The sequence below is a fragment of the Taudactylus pleione genome, unplaced genomic scaffold, assembly GCF_031769625.1.
Source record: "Taudactylus pleione unplaced genomic scaffold, aTauple2 ptg000244l, whole genome shotgun sequence".
NCBI lineage: Eukaryota > Metazoa > Chordata > Amphibia > Anura > Myobatrachidae > Taudactylus > Taudactylus pleione.
Window position 1 is genome coordinate 14,331,206 of NW_028284646.1, and position 8,615 is coordinate 14,339,820.

General features: G+C 40.4%; 1 long non-coding RNA gene across 1 annotated transcript; it reads left to right on the forward strand.

Moving 5' to 3' along the window:
* Nucleotides 1-3,163: 3,163 nt before the first annotated feature.
* On the forward strand, nucleotides 3,164-4,166 carry LOC148516704 (uncharacterized). Its single transcript, XR_015879396.1, has 3 exons — nucleotides 3,164-3,307; nucleotides 3,843-3,922; nucleotides 4,020-4,166. It is a non-coding gene; the product is annotated as an uncharacterized LOC148516704 (long non-coding RNA).
* Nucleotides 4,167-8,615: the final 4,449 nt, after the last annotated feature.

Below are 8,615 nucleotides of genomic sequence, written 5' to 3' on the forward strand. Positions count from 1 at the left end.
TGCTTATTTAAACAAGCCCAGCCACACATCCCCATGTGATATCAATTAACTCAACGATGGGCACCTGAATATGATGCAATGAACCATAAATCAACTGAAAGCAGACACTCCAACATCCGGTGGCCATATTTGAAGCCAAAAACCGGAAAGTAAGGGCAAAAATGCCCATCCATCAACAAATCAAAAAACAAACACCAAAATGCGATGCAATCATATCAATAAACTACTCTATAGTGTAATAAATGAAACTAGGATCATCAAAATGCTAAAAGACTAAATCAAATAAAGGATGGGACCAGACAAAAAGTGATCACATGACAGGATCATAATATGGGATATATAATCAAAGAAATATACAATATATTACACAATAAGTGCTCAAATGATAATAAAATAAACCAAAAATATGAAATCATCACATATATGAGATTATATGATGAAGTACTATCCTCAAGCTGAATAAACAGAAGAGAAAAGCAATAGTATACCAAAAAAAAGCCAAAGTGTGACCGGTATAGAAAAATAAGAATAAAATTAAAACACCAAAGATAGAATGTCCAAAAAATATATTAATAGATATATATATATATAAACACAAAACGTGCATAATAATACAAATTAGAAAAAATAAACTATAAATTATAGTGAGCTATATAAAATATATATATATATATATATATATATATATATATACCCCTAAAAAAATAAAAAGTCACCAGATTCAAAAACAAATATACCACCACCATCAAAAAGGTTTAAATAAAAACACCAAGAGGATTATGCTCATTAAGGCCACGTGGAGCCACAGTGTCCAACATATATATCCAGAAACACTCCTTTTTCTTCAATGATGACAGTCTATCACCACCCAACTGTGGTGGGGGAATCCAGTCTATAAGTTTGCACTTTAAACTTGCCAACGGATGCTTCTTCTCCATAAAATGTCTGGCCACTGGTTTGTCTGTGGACTTAGTTTGAAGAGCAGCCCTAATTGAAGAACGATGGTTGGCCATACGATCACGGAACCTTCTTGTAGTCAGACCGACATAATAAAGCCCACAGGGACATATCAAGATATATATAAGATGATCTAAATTACAATGCAACCGATAATTAATTTTGATTTTACGGCCAGTATGAGGATGCGGAAAAGTTGGACCTGTGATCATAGAACTACATGTCACACAATTGCCACAGGAGTAGGAACCGGGTTTTTTTGTCATCAGTTCTATCTTCGTACATTTATCCGTGGGAAATAGTGTTGGTCTCATTAATAATTGTTTCAAATTGGGGCCTCTTTTATAGGCCATCATCGGGGGACCCATTTTCTTGAACGGTAAAAGCGGGTCTGAAGTCAGGATAGGCCAGAATTTATTCAAGGATCTATTGCTTTTATATGAACTACTATCAAACTTGGTGGTATAGATCATCCTATGTGGTTTCTTAATTTCAGGTGAGGTCTCAGTGTTCTCTCTTGAAAAAATATTACGAGCTTTTGTTAAACATCTGGATAAAGTTCCATGTGTGTATCCTCGATCCTTGAATTTGGAAGCCATCTCAACTAGCTGTAGCTCTCTCTCGTTTGAACTAGAGTTAATTCTCATCACCCTGAGAAATTGAGAAATAGGTAGATTTTCTTTCAGGGCAGGAGGATGTTGGCTTGATGGAAGCAATGTAAGGTTCCGATCCGTTGGTTTTCTGTATAATGACGTGGACAAACATCCATTATTGATCGAAATCATTACATCAAGGAAATTAATTGATTGGGCATCCACTTGACATGTAAAATGGATCGGGGTGGCAAGTGCGTTTAAACTTGAAACCATTTCCATAAACGACTCCTTAGACCCACGCCATAAAAGGAAGATGTCATCGTTGAAACGACAATAAAAAATAATTCTGTTTCCAAACTTAGGATAAATGTTCCGCTCCTCATAATGTGTCATATACAAATTTGCATAAGCGGTCGCCAAATTCGAGCCCATCGCTGTTCCGGCTAGTTGCATATAATATGTATCTTTGTATTTAAAGTGATTATATTTCAATACAAAAGCAGCAAGTTCCACAATAAATTCAGTGGGGGTATCAATATCAGGACTATTAGCAAGGGCATCTCTCATGATATTCAGACCATCTTGGTGTGGAATAACCGTATATAAGGAACTTACGTCCATGGTGGCAAGAAGAATGTCATCAGTGATATTATACACTGAACTAATTTTCTGCAAAAAGTCGCTTGTATCACGTATGTAGCTTGTACTATGCAGAACCAATGATTGAAGTTTACTATCAACAAATACCGCTAATGGTTGTAATACAGAACCAATGGCAGACACTATTGGTCTTCCTGGAGGACAAGATAGAGATTTATGAATCTTCGGGAGTGTATACAAAATAGGACATTTTGGCATATCAACCGTTAGAAACCCCCATTCATCCTCATTAATCCAACGGTGTGTAAGAGCTTCACTCAAAAACGCATCTATTTTATGCTTAATGTCAGCAATGGGGTTCATGTCTAATCTAAGGTAGACATCACTGTCTGATAACTGTCTACATATTTCTGTGTCGTAGACTACCCAATCCTGTACCACTATAGCACCTCCTTTGTCGGCCGATCTAATAACGATGTTAGGATTCCCTTTTAGTCGCTTTAATGCTGATAGCTCTTCCTTAGGTAAGTTTCTTATTTTTCTATACCGGTCACACTTTGGCTTTTTTTTGGTATACTATTGCTTTTCTCTTCTGTTTATTCAGCTTGAGGATAGTACTTCATCATATAATCTCATATATGTGATGATTTCATATTTTTGGTTTATTTTATTATCATTTGAGCACTTATTGTGTAATATATTGTATATTTCTTTGATTATATATCCCATATTATGATCCTGTCATGTGATCACTTTTTGTCTGGTCCCATCCTTTATTTGATTTATTCTTTTAGCATTTTGATGATCCTAGTTTCATTTATTACACTATAGAGTAGTTTATTGATATGATTGCATCGCATTTTGGTGTTTGTTTTTTGATTTGTTGATGGATGGGCATTTTTGCCCTTACCTTCTGGTTTTTGGCTTCAAATATGGCCGCCGGATGTTGGAGTGTCTGCTTTCAGTTGATTTATGGTTCATTGCATCATATTCAGGTGCCCATCGTTGAGTTAATTGATATCACATGGGGATGTGTGGCTGGGCTTGTTTAAATAAGCATGGTCAGTGACTCTGACCTCTGCTGCTTTCGGAGCTCTGCGCTCCATGTGTGCGCTGTGCAGGTTGCTGTTGATGCTGCCACTATGAAGGATAAGGTAATGTGTGTTCTGCATTCCATTCAGTTACTAATATCAGTATTGTTGTGCTCAATATTGAGTCTGTTTAAATGATATATTGCTAGTATATACACTTTAGTTTACATGCTTTGGTTTTAAGCAACCTGGGTTCAAGCATATGAGCCACGGTATATTGTAAAATGTTTATATTATCATTAGGACTGACATTGTATCCTCAGTTTATATAAGATGTTGCTCTATGATATATACTAGTTTGATGATATTGGTATAAGTGTATACTTATGTGTTTTCTATTTATATACTGTCTGATATTGTTTGGAATTGCTTTAGATAGTTATGCACTCTGGGTGCTTTGTCATATAAGATGGTGTTTATTTGTTTGGCACACATATATGTGTGTTTGAATATATGAACACCTGTTTGGTAGATATATAGGTTCATGTATTTTCAGATTCACATCAGGTGCTTGCATGACCATGTATGTATGTGTCCACATATATGGGTATATACATGTTCATTTATATTTGCATATATCTTCATTTGTTCTTTATAGGTGATGTTAACACGTCCATATCCTCATTGTGCCAGGCAGCGATTCTGATACAGTATGTTGAACATACATATGATTTCGACGTATGTAATGATTATTTGCTCATTATCTTGTAGGATGGGGCCAGATAGACATTGTCATCATTTCACTTATTATGTTTTTTTATTTATTCATTTGTAGATCTATAAACTTGTGGTTTGAAAGACACTAGTCTTGAAAAAGGTCATAAATTGGACCGAAACGTCGACACAACCAAATATGGTGTCTGACTTTAACGTCTAAAAGTTTTTTGAAGAAAAATGTCTCAATAAAATCAATCATTTTTAAGTGAGTGCCTTCATCTGAGAAATTCAGATATTTCTTATATATATATATGTATATATATATATATGTGTGTGTGTGTGTGTGTGTGTGTATATATATATATATATATATATATATATATATTTAAACAATTGCAGGTGTATCCACAATGCGTACACACATATATATAGTTGCTATTGTAAAAATAAACACACACACAGCGCAGGTTTGCACTGTACACAACCCCTGCACACAGTGCACCTTTTACGCTGCGTGTAGATGCACAATGCATACTTACATATAATCATAAATATACACACTCATAAAAGGTTCCTTTACATTAAACGTAATATTGGAGGTTTTAGTAGCATATAATTATGTTGTGAAATGTATGTATATATTTAAGGTATATAACATGGCAGACATGGCCTTATTAGGTACTATACTGATGCCCTGTTTATTTCCAAATATTCGAGTCTATCAGCGAGGGAGTCGCATCTTGCGTTTGATGGTTATGGATCATAGGAAATTATTGGTTAGAATTAGGGGTGTGCACCGGCCACTTTTCGTGTTTTGTGTTTTGGTTTTGGATCTGGATCTGGATCTTTCTTCGTGTTTTGGATCTGGATTGGTTTTGCCAAAACCACCCTTCCGTGTTTTGGGTTCTGGGTTTTGTGTTTTGGATCTGTATTTTTTTGAAAAAAAGCATAAAAACAGCTAAAATCACAGAATTTGTAGGTTTTTCTGCTCCTATGCTATTATTAACCTCAATACCTTTAATTTCCACTCATTTCCAGTCTATTCTGAATACCTCACACCTCACAATAGTGTTTTTATGTCCAAAAGGTTGCACCGAGGAAGCTGGATGACTATGCTAAGCGACACGAGTGGGCGGCACAAACACGTGACCCATCTAGGCGTGAAACTGCAGTGGCAGACAGGATGGCATTGAAAAACTAGGCCCCAAACTGTACATAATGCAAAGAAAAAAAAGAGGTGCAAGATGGAATTGTCCTTGGGCCCTCCCACCCACCCTTATGTTGTATAAACAGGACATGCACACTTTAACAAACCAATCATTTCAGCGCCAGGGTCTGCCATACAACTGTGGCTGAAATGATTGGTTCGTTTGGGCCCCCACAAAACAAGCTGGCAATTTATCTGTCCCTGCACAAACTGGCTCTACGGAGGCAAGATGTCATCCTCATCCTCCTCATCCACCGATTCCTCACCCTCTTCAGTGTGTACATCCTCATCCTCACAGAGTATTAATTCGTCCCTGCTGGAACCACAGGTCCCTCTGTACGTTCTGGAGGCTGGTCTCCCTGGAAGAGTTGATAATTCATTTTATGAACATCATCTTCTCCACATTTTGTGGAAGCAACCTCCTACGCCTTTCGCTGACAAGGTTCCCGGCTGCACTAAACACTCTTTCGGAGTACACACTGGAGGGGGGGCAACTCAGGTAAAATAGAGCCAGTTTGTACAGGGACCTCCAAATTGCTTCTTTTTCCTGCCAGTACAGGTACGGACTGTCTGACATGCCTACTTGGATGCTGTCACCGATGTAATCCTTTAACAGACAGACGCACGCTTGTCGCTGCTGCTTTGAGGATTCAAGTGCGGCTACAGCCCACACATTTCACAAAGACCGAAAAAAAAAGAACAATATTTTAATTGTTTGTGTAGAACACTTTGAGGGTGTCACCACCCTTTAACAGACAGACGCACGCTTGTCGCTGCTGCTTTGAGGATGCAGGTGGAATCTAGACGGGATTTGGAACCAAGGACACACTACCTCCATCAATTGTCTAAATCCCACTGCACTAATGTCGGATACCGGACGCACGTCTAACACCAACATAGCAGTCAAGGCCTCAGTTATACGTTTTGCTTCAGGATGACTGCTGTCGTACTTCATCCTCATCGCTAGGGACTGTTGGAGGGTCAATTGTTTAGTAAAAGTAGTGATGTTCCTACTTCCTCTCTGGGATGATGAACAACTCCCAGCAGCAGCAACAGCACTAGGAGGAAGTGGTTCTTGATCTTTCCCTATTTTATTTTTATCGGAGAAAGTTTGGTCCTCCATTTATGTTATATTGATATATATACGTGCGGCTAAAGCGCACACAAACACAGAAAATATTTTTTTATTTTTGCTGGAGAGTAGTGCACTTTGTGGGTTACACCACCCTTTAAGAAATGAGCCAGCCGGCTTGGCGCTGCTCCTTTGTTGATGCACGTGCAGCCACAGTGCACACAATTCACAAACACAGAAAATAAATTTTTTTTTGGTTTGGACTGGAGTGTACTTTGGGGGTTACAGCACCCTTTAACGGTCAAGCCAGCCGGCCCTTTACTTATGACACAGGCGCACGCTTGGCACTACTTTGTTGATGCACGTGCGGCTACTGCGCACACAATTCACAAACACAGAAAATATATTATTTTTTTAGCACTTGGGGGGAGCACCCCTGATGGACAGAGCACCCCCTGGACAACACTACAGCACCCCTTTAGGACTGGGACACTGCACAGGACTTTGGAGTGGACACAGCCCCTATGGAGAACTGACTGCACAACACAGTCCAGCCAGCCCCTATGGACTTTGAAGTAGTGGACACAGCCCCTATTAACAACAGCAGCACAGCACAACACAGCCAGCCCCTATGCACTTTGAAGTAGTGGACAACAGCAGCACTACACTACACTACACTACACTACACAGCCCTAACTCCCACCCTCCCTCTTCACTGTCCACAGCCGAGTGAGAAAATGGCGCCGACGCGGGTACCTTATATAGGATCCAAAACCCGCGAGACTCGGAAGGCGGGATGATGACGTTTTGCCTCGATTTCAGATCCGAGTCAGGCGGGAAAAGTCGAGCCTGATTCGGATCGGACTCGGATCGGGGGGGGTTCGGATTTCAGAAATCCGAACCCGCTCACCCCTAGTTAGAATGTATACTCTGTATGTAGTGTCTTAAACCAATCAAAGAAAGACAATGTAATCTCAAGAGACTGTGGAGAATTAGGACATACCCCTAGTGAACTGTCCTATAAACTACAGCGTACTACAAAGACCAAGAGCAAGAACCAATGGAATTATGTTTGTCTGTCTACATTGTTGTTATCATGATCTGTTAGGGTATATAACCTGTGTTCCGGTCCCAGTCAGTAGCCATTCTAGTTGGATGACCACAGGCTTCTGGAGTGATGACTGTTTACTGGGACCGGTGCGCATGCGTATGTATCAAGCTGTACCTTTTGTATTTACTTGTCTTTGCGCTAATTGTGATAGATCATAGCGTGTAACTAACTTTTTGTTGCAATAGGAACTTTTTTTGCTTTGGAAACACAGTTGGGCTGGAAAGCAATTATTTATTGTGCGACAGGTAACGCTAAATAGTGTCTTGCGATTATTTAGGGGTAACGACAAATCGGTATTCATAGCGCATACCCTCGGTAACCTAAAATTTGTGGGTGCGAGGGGAATGAGGTATTTTCCTCGCTAAACCTCACACCCAATTGAATATGCCTCATAGACTTCCTCATCAGCAAATGGGCTGGCCAAGTGCAACACAGGTGGGATTGTTATGTGGTAACAAGCATGTAAATAATGACAAATACTGCGTGGATCTTTGTCAGTTGGAGCTAATCTGTGAATGGTATAGTGTGGTTTAAGTCCAACACTGTCTGTAAAAGCCCCCCCCCTTCTTACACACATCTGGCGCCCGGGTCACGTGCCACGCTGGGTCCTCCCCTAGCTTTCCCACTGTGTCTGAGGATCAGCAACCATAAACTGCTGGATGCCTGGGTGTTGGTCAGGCCCACGGTGCACCCCTTTGGCATCGCCCTGTCTGAGCACATGTATAGTAATTTCAACAGGCCATAAATTGCATGAATTAGTGGTCTAATATGCAATAATAGTGCTTGTGCTCCCCATCCTAATTAAATAGAAATCATAACAACAATAATAAATGCTGAATTTTGTGCTGTGTTCTTACCTCATAGACATTTCCAACTTAACAATAATGAAAAGCTATATGTTATCAGCTTATTATGTCCTTTTGTTGTGATGACAAATAGTTGTAATTAGAGATGAGCGGGTTCGGATCTCAGAGATCCGAACCCACCCGAATTTCGGGGATCCGGGGCGAACCGAGCGCAGCTCGGATCTCCCTGCCTGCCCGGGATCCCTCACCCGAGGCAAAACCTTGCGACCCTGCAGTCGGGTCGTGAGGTTTTGTATTGAGCGGGCTTAACGCTGATTGGATGAGAGAGCCGTCTATCACGGATCTCAGCCAATCAGCGTTAAGCCCATTGAAAATGCAGAAGAAAAAGAAGATGGCGCCCGCCATCCCTTGCCGCCTGACACTGCTGGCACCCCCACTGGCAGCATCTCCCACTGCTGACATCACCGCTGCCGGCACCTCTGTACTGAGGACACCGTCAGCGACCCCGACACTGCCGA